The sequence below is a fragment of the Callorhinus ursinus genome, unplaced genomic scaffold, assembly GCF_003265705.2.
Source record: "Callorhinus ursinus isolate GAN/ISIS: 27379988/994484 unplaced genomic scaffold, GSC_fseal_2.0 scaffold57, whole genome shotgun sequence".
Classification (NCBI taxonomy): domain Eukaryota; kingdom Metazoa; phylum Chordata; class Mammalia; order Carnivora; family Otariidae; genus Callorhinus; species Callorhinus ursinus.
This window is the reverse complement of record NW_027397119.1, coordinates 4,311,662-4,326,395: the sequence shown is the minus strand read 5'-3', so window position 1 is coordinate 4,326,395 and position 14,734 is coordinate 4,311,662. Positions and strand designations below refer to the sequence as shown.

Genomic DNA, 14,734 nt, shown 5'->3' with positions numbered 1-14,734 from the left:
CTCTTCCCACTACAATGTAACCTCAAGGAGAGCAGGATACTTCTTTGTCCTGTGTCACTAGCTCCTAGAACAGTGCCTGGAACACAGCAGGCACTCAAATGTTTACTAAAACAACGTAAAGTACCTAAAACATAGAGCTTTGCCTTCAAATGAGATGCCAATTAAAAGTGAACTCCCTCTTCCCTTCCACTTACCAAATGATGTGTTAAGTGCTGTTCAGCATTCCTGAGTTTAAATTACCTCTTCCACTCCTCCCACTCCCCTGTGAGACTGAAAGCACCTCTTCTGAGTCCCAGATACTTATAAGCCAGCTAGCCTACTCAACTCTTCACTTGGATGTCACAAAGAAACGCCAAATTCAAAATGGGTGCCAAGTTTCTCACTGACAAGGGGAGTTACAAATATAGGAAGGGACTAGAAGTGAACTAGAAAGATTAGAATGAACTCTGTGGTGTTGGACTAAAATGCAAAGTGTCAGTATGAACACATGGTGTTTTATATCTGTCTATATACAGAGAAAGAAATAGATGTACTTTATGTTATGTATGCATATGTGTGTTTCCTAGCTCTGTCTGCAAACCCCCAGTAGTAATAAGCCTAGCATCTATATCTTGGTTTCTCACTAAAAGGAAAGAAAAGGCGATTTCTAGAGCTGGAGAAGACAAAGTACAAGATGATCTAAGAATGTATTTGTATGTACTTGAGGGGGGGTTGTGTACGTGTGCCAAAAAGAAAGAAAATGTCAGCATATGATGGGGCCATGTCAGAAAGACACAGGATCCAGAAGAAAGGAGATCCCACTGGCTCAATCTGGGACATTATGAACATCAAAATACATAACGATAATAAAGGATTATAACCCACTGAATAAAACAAGAATCAATGAGTCTATCCTGACATAATGAAAAAATAAACAAAAGAGAAAGAAGAAAAACCTCTTTCTTGTTGGAGAACACCAATTAATAAATGGAAAAAAACAACAGCAATAATCAATAGTAATAACTGACTTAAGCAAGAATCATTATTGTATGCTAAAATAGTGGATACAAGCTTGATAAACAGGATATTTCAATTTATCTCCCCATAAATTATTAATTAAAAATGGAATAATAATTTTATGGTGCAGAAACATGGCAGATACCACTTTAACCAAGTGATCAAAGTTAACATCACCAATACCAAAACAAACATTAGGTGTCTCTTGATACGATTTACTGAGGATATAGCAACTCTTCTGTGGTAGTTCTGCCAGATTTGCATAACTTTAATCATGAAGACACTTTAGACAAATCCACATTGACAGTCTATAAAATAACTGGTCTACTGTATTTATAAAACAAAAATTTTAATAAAAGGAAAAATCAACACTGTGGGCTCATACCTTATGGGGTACTGAGAAGAGCAATTTCCTACTTCTTTCCTCTCCCTCTGCCCCACCCACCTCCCTAGCATCATTATATATTAGGGAGGATGTCAAGTTGTTCAATCTTAGGAAGAACAGAGAGTAAAGAAATTCCCTCTGGCTAAACAGCTCTCCTCTGGGGCTGCCTAGATACCAACTGGTTTGTCTCTGGGTGCCTCCCAGGCACTCTTGTCCATGTCCCCTGTGCAATGCAGGGATGGAGCTATATAAGGGGGCAACAGAGTATATCTTTTGGTGGAAAGACAGGTGGCAACGGCAGCAGTGATGAGAGGGGGGTGCAAGGGTGGGTCAGCCAAGGAGGGGAAGAAAGAGAAGGGAAAAGGACAAGAAAAAAGAAAGCCAAAGAAGATAGCAGGAGGAGGAGCAGGTTGAGAAATGGTCTCCAGTGTCTGGATCTCCATCAATCCTTGTCTGGGAGGAGGTAGGTCTCTGTGCACTTTGTTTTTCTTCATAGTGTCTGGGTATTCTTGTTGGGACACTGCCAGCACCAGCACCCATGCCAGGATCTTATCATCATCCCAGTCATTCAGACCAAAGGCAGAAGGGACAGCTGCTATATAAGGGCCTACACTCCAGAGCAGGGTATAAGAACACAAGAGGGGAGGCAGCCCAGTCAGCTCCTGAAGAGAACTGGCTGCTTGTACCACAGGGTGAAGGAAGTTTGGCAAGAGCTAAGACAATGCCCAGGGAAGGAGCCAGAGGCTCAGCTCAGCATGCAGTTCAGGATGCTCAATCTTTAATAAAAGTGTCAACATCGTGAAAGACAAAGACAGACTAAAGAACTATTCCAGGTTAAAGGAGACTAAAGAGACAAGTCAACTAACTGCAATGCATTGATCCTGGATCTTAGAATGGAAAAAAAAAATAGCAAAAATGACATTAAAACAATTGGCAAATTTGAATTTGGACTGTGGATCAGATAATAATATACCAAAGTTAAGTTTCCTGATTTTTAGAATTTTACTGAAATTATATATAAGAAACTGATTCTTCATTTTTGGAGATAGACTGAAATATTTAGGGGTGGGAAACACAATGTCTCTCATGCATTCTCAAACAGTTCAGAAATATTATGTATGTATGTATGTATACACACATGTATATGTGGGAGGGTGGGAAAGAGAGAAAATGATAAATGGGAAAAATGTTAACAATTGATAAATATGGCTAAAGGATACTTGGAGTTCTTTGTACTATTCTTACATGTTTGAAATTATACTGAAAAAGTTATGAAACCTAAAAATGCCCCAAATCAGTCTTTTCCCCCAAACCTGATCATCTTCCAGCATCCCCCACATCCCCCACCATCTATCTAGTTGCACAAGCCAGAAACCTAGGAGTCATCATCAATGCCTCCCTCTCCCTCAAACCCCAGATAAAATCCATCCCCTTCTCACATCTCAACTCACATCTCCAGGCTGTCGGTGCTTCCCATGTGAATTACTTCATTTACTCCTAATCGTCTTCACACACCCATTCCTGTCCCTATTTCAAGCCATTCTCTACTACAGCCAGAATTTGCTTACTTCCCATAAGCAAATTTGATCATGTCACACACCACCATGAAACCCTAGGGTTTTGTTGTTGTTGTTGTTTTAATATTTTTTTTATTTGACAAAGAGACACAGTGAGAGAGGGAACACAAGCAGGGGGAGCGGGAGAGGGAGAAGCAGGCTTCCCGCGGAACAGGGAGCCTGATGCGGGGCTCGATCCCAGGACCCTGGGATCATGACCTGAGCCAAAGGCAGATGCTTAACGACCGAGCCACCCAGGCGCCCCAACCCTAGGGTTTTCAATGACTTTCAGCACCTTTAAGGATCCTCGGGGCGCCTGGGTTAAGCATCTGCCTTCGGTTTAGGTCACGATCCCAGGGTCCTGGGATCGAGCTCCATATCAGGCTCCATGCTCAGAGTCTGCTTCTCCCTCTCCCTCTGCCCCTCCCCCGGCTTGTGCTCTCTAATAAATAAATAATATCTTTAAAAACAAAAGAATTAAAACCCTCCCTCTGACCTTAGAAGGAAGAAATGATCCTGTCCCTACCCACCACCTTGTATTAGACACCCCTGCTAGCCACGTTCAGTTCCTAACAATCACACACCCTTCCAATACAGAACCTTTGCCTTTGTACATTCTGGTCACTATTCAGAATGTTCTTTCTCCCCATTCTTTACCCTTTCAGTTTCTTGGGGGCCAGTCATCCACTCAGTTTGGTGCAATTCCCCTCCCCAATGAAGGGAACAACATAGCATTTGTTCTTCCTGCCCCGTACCTCACTGTAATGTACTTTTACTTTCTAGTCTATTCAATTATAAAAGAATAAGTTTGTGGTTTGTAAAACATAGGTGAAAGTGTAGATAAGTACTAGTAAGCAAGAAGTTTGTTAAACACAGAATTCAAAGAATGTGTTAAATAAAGATCAGTGGTTAGTAATGTGTATGTTAAACAAAAAAGGGATGAAAAAAACCCAAAAGATACCTAATATTCATGAGGTATCTAGGCACTTAATATTCATGATATATTCATGAAATATATATAAGGTTCTCAATATTCACGATATAGTAAATATGCACGAGACTAAACAAACAAGAGGTAATGAACACTAAATATACATGAATACTTAAAATCTGTGAGTCCTTAATTTGGCCACCCACTGGTGACACCCATTCTGGCCTATTTGTCCTCTAGGTAACACAAAACCCATGGCTATTCATCAGGCTTCTTGGTAAGCTACAGCTGTGGCAGGCATGCTTATTCCCTCTGTCTCTGTGATAGAGCAAGTGTGTATCACTGGCCTATGTGTCACTATGGGGCTCCTTGTTCAAACTTCAACTCTGGTCCTTGTGACCACACCATCATCATTAGGGAAGGCTAATGCAGCAAGCAGAAAGAGATGGACACATAAACACTGTACATTGCAGGATTCAGGGAGCATGGTTCTCCCTACTTGCACTCTATCTTAAATGTGTTAACTTACCTCATCTCTTTCTCCTTGCTTCTCACGGTAAAGTGATTTAACAAACCATATGATTTAAGCACTTTAATTTGGTCTGTGAGCCCTTCTTTTCTGTGACCTCTGGAGTTTGCCTGGTAGTATACTTGGAGGCTACCATTCATTAAGGTAATTTTCCACAGAAGACAACCATATACTGAACAAAGAGAAGTTTCCTTTTAAAGGAGCTTTCCAGCTAATAAATGAAATCATGATAGTAAGAGAGATAAATAGACACTAAGGGCCTCCTGGCAGAAATATGCACCACCTGTGAAGTATGCCAAAAAATAAGTAAATAAACTTGAATCTATATAATTCTCTAGATCTAACTGCCAATTTATAAGAAACCTGTTAAACAATACCACAGAGATCCAGACTGCAGGAAATTTTAAAGGACAAATACTCAGGTTCCTCCAGTAAATAAATGCAAGCAAAACAAAATGAGATGGAGGAGGAGACTATATATTAAAAAAAAAACTTAAGACATATCAACCAATTACAAAATTTTACCCTTATTTGGATACTGACTGGAACAAATGAACTGCAAAAAAAAATAATAATAAATAAAAACAAAAATTTATGAGACAATCAGAGAAATCCTAATAATGATACAGAGTGCTCGTGACAGTCTGTGATGATGGCAAGTACCATGGTTATGTTTAAAAAGAGAGTTCCTGACTTTTGGAGATATATACTAATATATTTATAGATGAAATGATACAATGTCTGGGATTTGCTTCAAATAATCAGTGTGGCCAGAAAAAAACCAGTGTAACTGATAAATCAGGATTGGCTATGAGGTGATGGTCATGGAGGCTGGGTGAAGAGTACATGAAAGTTTATTGTCACTGCACATATTTGGTATTTTCTAAAATCAAATGACTTTGTTTGTTTAAAGAGAAAGAAAAAAAGGTGCCTGGGTGGCTCAGTGTTAAGCGGCTGCCTTCAGCTCAGGTCATGATCCCAGGGTCCTGGGATCGAGCCCCGCATCGGGCTCCCTGCTCCGGGAAGCCTGCTTCTCCCTCTCCCACTCTCCCTGCTTGTGTTCCCTCTCTCGCTGTGTCTCTCTCTGTCAAATAAATAAATAAAATCTTTAAAAAAAGAGAGAGAAAGAAAAAAGAGAAGAGTACAGAACTTTCATTCAGTGATTAGGAAAGAGTTCTGAATACTGTGATACGTGGATGTGAGGCCTGGACCTACTACAGCCATTTGCTTCTGTGAGAGAAGACAGTGGGAGAATGAAACTCACACGTGAGGAAGAGCACAGGTAAGGGAATCACAAAGAAATGCAACTGGATCCTTGATCGAATCAGATCAAAAGCTCATCCTACCTCAGAACTTTTTCAGTTATGTAAGCCAATAAATCCTTTGTTCTATAAGCCAATTTGAGATGGATTTTCTGTTACTAGAAGTAAAGATACTTTGACATGATCTCCCATTAACTTTCAACCTACTCTGGTTATGGTTCTGCCTCTACATTCCCCTCAACATGTTTTTGGCCATGTCATCAATAATTTCATCATTGCTAAATCTGACAGAATTTTATGAGACTTCCTACTTAATCTGTCTCAGCTGTACCTTATTCTCCTCCACCTCAATGTTCTCTTCTCTATGCCTGAGATTCTACACTCACCTGACTTGCTTTGCTTTCATCATCTCTGGCCACTCTCTGTCTTGCTCCTTTGCTGGCTCTCCTGTCTTGGGTCCCCTTCTCTCTCCTCTATACATTCCCTCAAAGTGACTGGCAGGTACTTCTTTTACAGCCACTTATGTGTCTCATCCCAGAGGTCTTCTAAATTCCACATACAAGTTTTCTTTTTTTAAAAAAGATTTTATTTATTAGAGAGAGAAAACAAGTAAGGGGAGGAGCAGAGGGAGAGAGAGAAACAGGCTCCCCACTGAGCAGGGAGCCCGATGTGGGGCTTGATCCCAGGACCCTGGGACCATGACCGAAGCTGAAGGCAGATGCTTAACCAACTGAGCCACCCAGGCATCCCCCACATATGAATTTTCAAGGGCCTAACACACACACCACAACATTCCTCAAATTCAATGCTGTTCTCTCACACACAATCTCTCTTCCATTGTTCCCTTTCTCAGTAAACAGAAGCAACCTTAACACTCCCCACAATCTCATCTTTGCTTCCACATGTCCAATCAATCACCAAGTCTTATCTTTTACATTCATCTACTTCTTTCCATATCCAGTGCTACCATTCAAATTCAAGGTGTCATCATCTCCCACCTGGACTATAGCTTCCTAATTATCTCCCTCCTTGTAACTCTTGGTCTCCAATACATTTTCTACTTCCAAGAGATCCTTTTTTTTTAATGTGGTAAAATACACATAACATAAAATTTACCTTTCTAATTTATTTTTAAGAGAGAGAGAGAGAGAGGGACGCCTGGGTGGCTCAGTCAGTTGAGCTTCTGCCTTCGGCTCAGGTCATGATCCCAGAGTCCTGGAATCGAGTCCCACATGGGGCTCCTTGCTTAGCGGAGAGCCTGCTTCTCCCTCTGCCTGCCATTCCCCCTGCTTGTGCTCTTTCTCTCTCTCTTACAAATGAATAAAGTCTTAAAAAAAAAAAAGAAGAGTGAGATAGCATGGAGGTGCGGTGGAGGGCAGAGGAAGAGGGAGAGAGAGAATCTTAGGCTTGATCTCCGCGACCCTGAGCTGAAACCAAGAGTCGGACTGCTTAACCAACTGAGCCACCCAGCCCCCTCCCCCTGATTTAATCATTTTTAATGTACTCCCTCAAGAGAGCTTTTCAAAGACAGACTTCCGATGATGTCACCTAGCTTAAAACAAACTGAGCAGCTCTGGGTCCAGATGGGAAGGAGACTTTTCACTACATCTGTCCTTATATACCTTTTGAGTTTTCAATCTGTGCCTGTCTCACCTACTCAAAAAATATTTTTGTGTCAAAAAGTAAATTTTCAAGATCTTATAATCACAATTTCTAGTATCTATGTAAAAAAAAATGGAGGTGGCTAAAAAAAAGACAGTATTTCTGGCTGTTTCAAAATCTGTTACATTACAAAGTTCTACAAAACTTATGAATTAAGAGAAAAATTAACAAGGTCAGCAACCCCTTTATTTGAATGTCATCAAAAAAGAGAAGGGAAAACGAGAAGACGGCTGAAAAAGAGAATCTTGAGAGTAGCAGAAAATGCCAGCAAAAAAAATGAAACCATCCACAGGTGACTCTCAAAAAACCCAGGGGGTTAGGAGTACCAACTCCACCCCACTCCATGCAGTTCAAAATCTGCATATAACTTCTGACTCCCCAAAAATCTTACTACTAATAGCCTACTGTCAACCAGAAGCCTTACTGATAACATAAACAGTGGATAACACATTTTGCATGTTATATTTATTATATACTATATTCTCACAATAATACCTAAGTTTTCTTAATTTTTTTCAGTATTTCCAGGCTACACCGTTCATCTACAAGTTTTTTCAAATTATCACAAACCTCAAAAAAATGTTACAATATATTTCTTGGAAAAAAAAATACATGTATACATGGATCCATGCAGTTCAAATCCATGTTGTTCAATGGTTAAGTGTACTTTGAAACTTATATTTGCTGAGGACAGATGTCTTTTGAAATATTTCAAAAGTTTCATCAAATGTCTTTTATTCCAAGAGCCTAAAGTACTTAGAATCTGCATGCAATTCCTATTTTAGAGAGAGAAAATGGTGTGAGGGAGATAACTTTTTAAGATCATACAAATACATTCCCAGGAGCCTATGTTTGTGAAATATGGAGCAGGGAGATGAATGCATTATTTCTGTTAACTGAAATTCCATCTCTTTATCTCAAGAAAATAGGATAGAGATACTTCATAAACCTTACTGGGCATAACACAGCAGAGTACAGCTGTAAGGATTACAGAAAGAGCTCAATGGCCTTCTCTATTGCTATATGCCTAGTCTCTGCTTTATTTTGTCTAGTTTGTAGTGAAAAATATTTTTAATAAAAAGAATTCTTTGAAATTATTCTAAGAAATATAATCCTATTCTACAATGGGAAGCAGAATATCTAAAGGCAGCCTAAGTGTGAGACTGATAAATTCTAACACTTTGCAATTTATTTTTCTTCTAAAGAACTCAGAGAAGTGTACAAATGATTATCATGACTATTCAGCAAGTAGGGGAACAAAGATTATTTCAGGAAAATGCCCCAGAAAAAAAAAGGGAGCAAGTAGTAGTAGAAGAACTGGAAAGATACTACTGTATAGGCCTTTAATCTAAAATATTTTGATGAAGAGTCAATGTTTAAGAAAAAAGGAAAAACTGTGTAAGGCTTAGGATGGAAAGTGCTGAATGTCATAAATGAAAACAACTGTTATCTCAGCTAAAGCACAAAGCTTGTCACTACTAATAAATGTGTAATATTTAAGTATTATTATTTATAATTTACCTAAAGAAAAGGTCCATAAGCTAGTCTACATGGAAAACTAGATTCACTGGGAGTGGGAGGAGACTCTGAAATGACACACCAATGCTAAATATATTTTCTATCCCTGTACTAGCTTATCAAATATAAGAAAGATTAAATATACTTTTAAATTTGCAAAACAAATTTAAGACTTACATTTGAAAGGTTTTCATGCATTCTTTTATGCCTTCACTTCCAGTATTATACTATAAAATTGTAATGAACTACAGAAAGCATATAACATAAAGGTTAAAATACAAATTTTAGTATCATAAAGGATTAGACTCCAATTGTGGTTCCACCACTTATAAGCTAGATGATAAAGCCAAGTTACTTAACCTCTCTGTTTCCTCATTAACAAAAAGAGCAAACTACCTAATTTCCTAAATTCTTATCCTCCATTTGAATACTTCTGAAATCAGGATGTCTTACAATTAACTTGGACTTTAATGTATAAAAACCCTTTTTAAATTGCAGGTGTATCTTATAATCTTTATAGCAATGATTCTCAAGTTGGGGTCATTTTGTCCCCCAGGAGACACAGGCAAGGTCTAGACATTTTGGGTTGTCACAGCCAGAGTGGAAGTGAGGGTGGAGAATACTACTGTCAACCAGTGAGTAGAGGCCAGGGATGGTACTAAAATCCTACAACGCATAGGATGGCCCTCCAAAACAAAGAATTAGCCAGCCAATAGTTCTGTGGTTGGGAAACTTTGCTTTAGAGTATAATGGAAGAAATAAAATGGTATCCACTTTAATAGGACTGTTCTTCGAATTAAAAAAATAACAATATAAAATGTTCAAAATTATACTTAGCACAAAGTATGTTTTCAATAAATTCGTCATAGCAGTTTCTTTTTTAATCCAATGTGCTTAGAATAATTTATCTACAAAATAAATGCCAAATTCCTTAACCTGGCTCTTCCAACAATTCTGTTCCAATTTACCTTTCAAGCTGGATCTCCCACTTTTCATTACATAAACCTCCTTTAATCCTACTGGTCTATGTTGTTCCACTAACACTACCTTAGTTTCAAAACTCCATGCCTGCACACAAACTATCTCCTCCACCTACAAGGCGCACTCTCCACTCAGCCTGATTCCCTTCAGGGTCATCCAACTACCACCTACACTTCAGAGGTCTTCCTTCACAGTTCACTGAGGCTGAGAGTGTCCTCTCTCCGCCTCTGCTACTTCTCCCTCCTTCTTCATGTCACTGTTCCAGTTACATGGCCCTTATATATTTCCTGAACTCTACTATAGTTACACATGTATCACATCTCCATTACTAGAGCATAAATTCTTAAAAGAATGGCATGGTTTAAAAACCTGTAGGGGTGCCTAACTGGCACGATAGAGCATGCAACTCTTGGTCTTGGGGTTGAGAGTTTGACCCCATGTTGGGTGTAGAGATTACTTAAAAAAATAAAATAAAACCTTTCAAAAATAAAAATAAAATTAAAAACTGCAGCATTTGACACTGTTAATAAGACCACCACCTTGAAATTTTTCCTTCCAGGGCCTCAGTATTATTACACTTTCTTAATTCCCTTCCTAAGTCTCTGATTGCTTTAATTCTGCTTCCTTTTCCCCAGTGCTCCCTCCAAAACATTTTAAGTGTTCACTACCCTAAATTCTGTCACCCTCACATCTACTCCAATTTCAGTTGCATTTTATGCACAGAAGACTCTGAAATTATTTCTAGCCTCAACTTCCCAATCATACCCCATACCTACATTTTTAGCTATTGACTTAATTGAATTTTTCAGATTAGATATTTGGCCAATACATCATGTTCAAGGCTTCCAAAAACAAAGGTGACTTCCCATTGCTTTCTCTATCTCTGCCAATGGCATAGCGATTCATCCTCCCAGTCACTAAATCTCAAAAGCTCAGGTAACCTCATCCTCCTTAAAACCTCAGGTGACCTCATCCTTTTTATCTTTTTATTTCAATCATTTCCCATGAACCCCAAATTCAGTCATTTAGAAATACTAGGGATTATAACTCTGCAACATTTTTTCTACCTTTTATCCCTTTTCCATTAATTTCACTTATACCCGCATAGTATAGTGGTTAAGAGAATAGACTAAATTCAGATTTCACAAGTTCAGAGCCCAGCTCCATAAACTGAGTGGCTTTGGATGAGTTCCTAAACCTTTGAGCTTCATTTTCCTCATCAGTAATATCAGAATGATTAATAGTTTCCACCTCTTAAGGCTATCATGAGAACTAAAATGATATGACATGCAAAGTGCTTAATACACAGCAAGTACTTGATAAATACCAGCAGCTTTATTCTCATTTCCACTCTACAATAAGCCTTTCTTGATATCTTGCCTGAACTCCTGCAGTAACTTCCCAAACTGGCCTCTCTGCTATTAGTCTTTCTTACCCACAGTGCTATCCATTGTCATCACAACCTTCACACTTGCCTAAGTCAGAGCTAACATAGGATTCTGACAGCAGAATGTCTTCAGACATACAAAGAAATGTCACAAGGTATATTTATAATAGTAAATGGTATGGAGAGGAGAATGATTAAAAAAAAAAGAGGAGAATAATAGTTGATAAAGTTGAAATGATACTAACACTAAGAAGTGGGCCTTAAATTCCATGTTAAGAACTCCAAATTCAAGAATTTCATAAAGAGGGGCGCCTGAGTGGCTCAGATGTTTAAGCATCTGCCTTCGGCTCAGGTCACGATCCCAGAGTCCTGGGATCTAGCACCGCATTGGGCTCCCTGCCTGGCAGGGAGCCTGCTTCTCCCTCTCCCTCTACTGCTCCCCCTACTTGTGCTCTCTTACTCTCTCTGTCAAATAAATAAATACAATCTTAAAAAAAAAGATTAAAAAAAATGTCATAAAGAGGTTTTGTACCCACCATTTTCCCTAAAAGATTTAAAGGAACAGAACACTGAAAGCAAACCCAGCAATATCATTGCTTAAATGGGTTAAGCTGTTCAAATACAGTAGAGAAAGCATAGCTTAACTTCCTCTTTTGCAATTTGCTTCAAGTAATGAGCACTGTTTATTAAAATTCATCTAAACAAACTTATTCTTCATTTGATCAAAACTGTATCTGCATTCTTCTACAACATAAACTATTAAGATTTGGGCTATTTGGAATATTTTTAGTGTAATGAGAAGAACATGACACAAAGCTTCCAACGTAAGACGTTGAATAAACACTCCATCTGCTTTCTAGGTATTGCAATACTAGTGCTTTATTTATTTTGTATGGTTCAATAACTTCATTCTACACCCATCGTTGATTTCTAGCTATCGTTTTATTTTTTTTAAGATTTATTTATTTAAGAGAAAGTACAAGCATACCACAAACAGGGGGAAGAACAGAGGGAAAGGGAGACAAGCAGACTGCCTGCTGAGCAGGGAGCCCGAGGTGCAGGGCTTGATCCCAGGACCCTGAGATAATGACCTGAGCCAAAATCAGGAATCGGAAGCCCAACTGGATGAGCCAGTTGTGTATGTTGGAAAGTCATTTAAAGTGATAGGTAGAGGGGCACCTGGTGGCTCAGTCAATTGAACTTCTGACTCCCAATTTCGGTTCAGGTCATGATCTCAGGATCCTGGGAGCAAGCCCTTCATGGAACCCCGCACTCAGCAGGGAGTCTGCTTGGGATTCTCTCTCCCTTCCTCTCCCTCTGACCCTTCCTCTGCTGCACGTGCTCTCCAACTCTCTCAAATACATAAATAAATCTTTTTTTTAAGTGATTTTAGTAAATCACAACTTAAAGTTGGGCTAATTTTTTGAATGATTAACTGAATACTATTAGGTAATACCTTTGAAATATGTTCTCTATTAACACTTGCTGCTTAAGTGTCTGCAGCAAATGAAGACTATTACATCAAAAGAAATGAAACTTTTTCTCTATTCACTCCATATAACTGTGGAATGAACAGAACTTTTGAAAGGTTGTTGATTAAAGAATAAAATGTACAAACTAACATTCTCAATAATGTATTAAGTTCTGTTACTAAGTTACCCTCTGAAGGTCTTCTAAGTTTGGTTCTCATTGCATTTTGAGTATGATCTTTTTATCCATTCCAACTGTTGCCAAGGCAAATGTAACCAAGTACCAACAATATTCATCTATACCATTTGAGAGTATGTTAAGATCTGCCCACTCTTGGGGCGCCTGGGTGGCTCAGTTGGTTAAGTGACTGCCTTCGGCTCAGGTCATGATCCTGGAGTCCCGGGATCGAGTCCCACATCGGGCTTCCTGCTCAGCGGGGAATCTGCTTCTCCCTCTGACCCTCTTCCCTCTCGTGCTTTCTAACTCTCATTCTCTCTCTCTCTCAAATAAATAAATAAAATCTTTAAAAAAAAAAAAAAGATCTGCCCACTCTTTAAAGAAAATAAATAAATAAATAAGACTTCTAACATGTACTATGTGCACATTTTTCACACTCTGCAGAGTGGTGTAAAGAGCAACGACTTCAGAGTCATAAAGACCTGAGCTGGCATGCAGAATCCACCACTTGCCAGATGTTTCATCTTAAACAAATTAAAAGCTCTGAACCTGTTCCCTCATCTGCAAAATGAGAACAGTATCTACCTCGAGGGTTGCGGCAGGAATAAATGAAGCAATGTATTTAAAGTAGTGAGTATACAGTAGGCATGCCCTGCCTCCACCAATGCCTTACCCCTGGGAGTTAGTCAAGTGAAAACTCATCTCTGCCCTTACTAAAAGTATGATAGGAGGAAAGTTGTTTAACCTCTCTGTGCACTGGGGAAAATGGGGGGCATAAACTACCTACAGCACAAAGTTGCTGTGAATCTCTAATGTACAATTTAATGCAAAGCATGACAGATTCCATTGATATTAGATTCCTTTCACTTCCTTCCTTCTTTATTCAATATGTGTTTCTCAAGTGGTCCAGAATCTAGCAAACTTGCCTGACACATATCCAGAAAGTAGGCCATTTTCTGGTTAGTAGCCTTTGTGGATCAAAGGCAACATTTTGACATCTTGTACTGTAAGCATCCTCTCAGTTTCAGAGGGAAAGAAAATATTTTTGTTGTTCCCTCTTCCTTCCATTTTGTACACATTGTTTTTCCACATAGATCATTATGTAAATGTCCCTCTATCTTTTCTAAATACTTAAATAGCTTTCATTTCTCCTCCAAATGGATATGAGCTTCAGTATGCTGCTTATGTTAAAAACAAAATACATCTATTACTCTCACTGCTGATATCAGTGGTGCCAGAAAATAAAAATACACTGACCCTTTGCACTTCCTCCTATGTTACTCCACACATTTAGTTCCAAATAAATCTTTAAAATGTAAATTATCTCAAAATAAGTTTTAATTATACTTATTCCTAATGCCAGTTTTAAAACCTTAACATCTTTCTACTTCAATATCAAAGTACAAGAATTTAAATAAAAGTTGTCATAAACATAAAATCATGTTCAAGTTTCCCTCAAACTAATTCGAATAATTTTCCAAACACTGAGATTCATTTGCTAGTTAACTAACATGTGCAGCTCTGAAAACATTCAGTTATGGATGATGTTTAAGAGGAATGAATTAAACGATTAACTCCCATATTTTCAGTCTTCAAAGTAGAAATAAGCCATTCTCCTCCCACAAAAACAAACAAAACAAACAAAAGAACCCTTACATTTAACATCTGGAGAAAAGTCTGCAAATACTAAGGAACTTTTCTACAAATATTTTACACATCTAAAATTTATTAACCAGGACACAAAATCTTACAAAATGATTCTTGAAGTTATCAGACAAAATTTCCTTACACCAACATCTTCCTATGAAAAGCTAATTTTTTCAGAGCTCTACAACATGGGCTCCTGAAGCAACAGCTAAGGAATTACAACAGGAGGCCCT

General features: G+C 38.5%; 1 protein-coding gene across 4 annotated transcripts in view; it reads right to left on the bottom strand.

The window, feature by feature from the left end:
• Window positions 1-14,734, bottom strand: part of CAMSAP2 (calmodulin regulated spectrin associated protein family member 2) — a 108,140-nt gene that overhangs the window by 91,408 nt on the left and 1,998 nt on the right. The gene's annotated exons all lie outside the window — the stretch shown is intronic.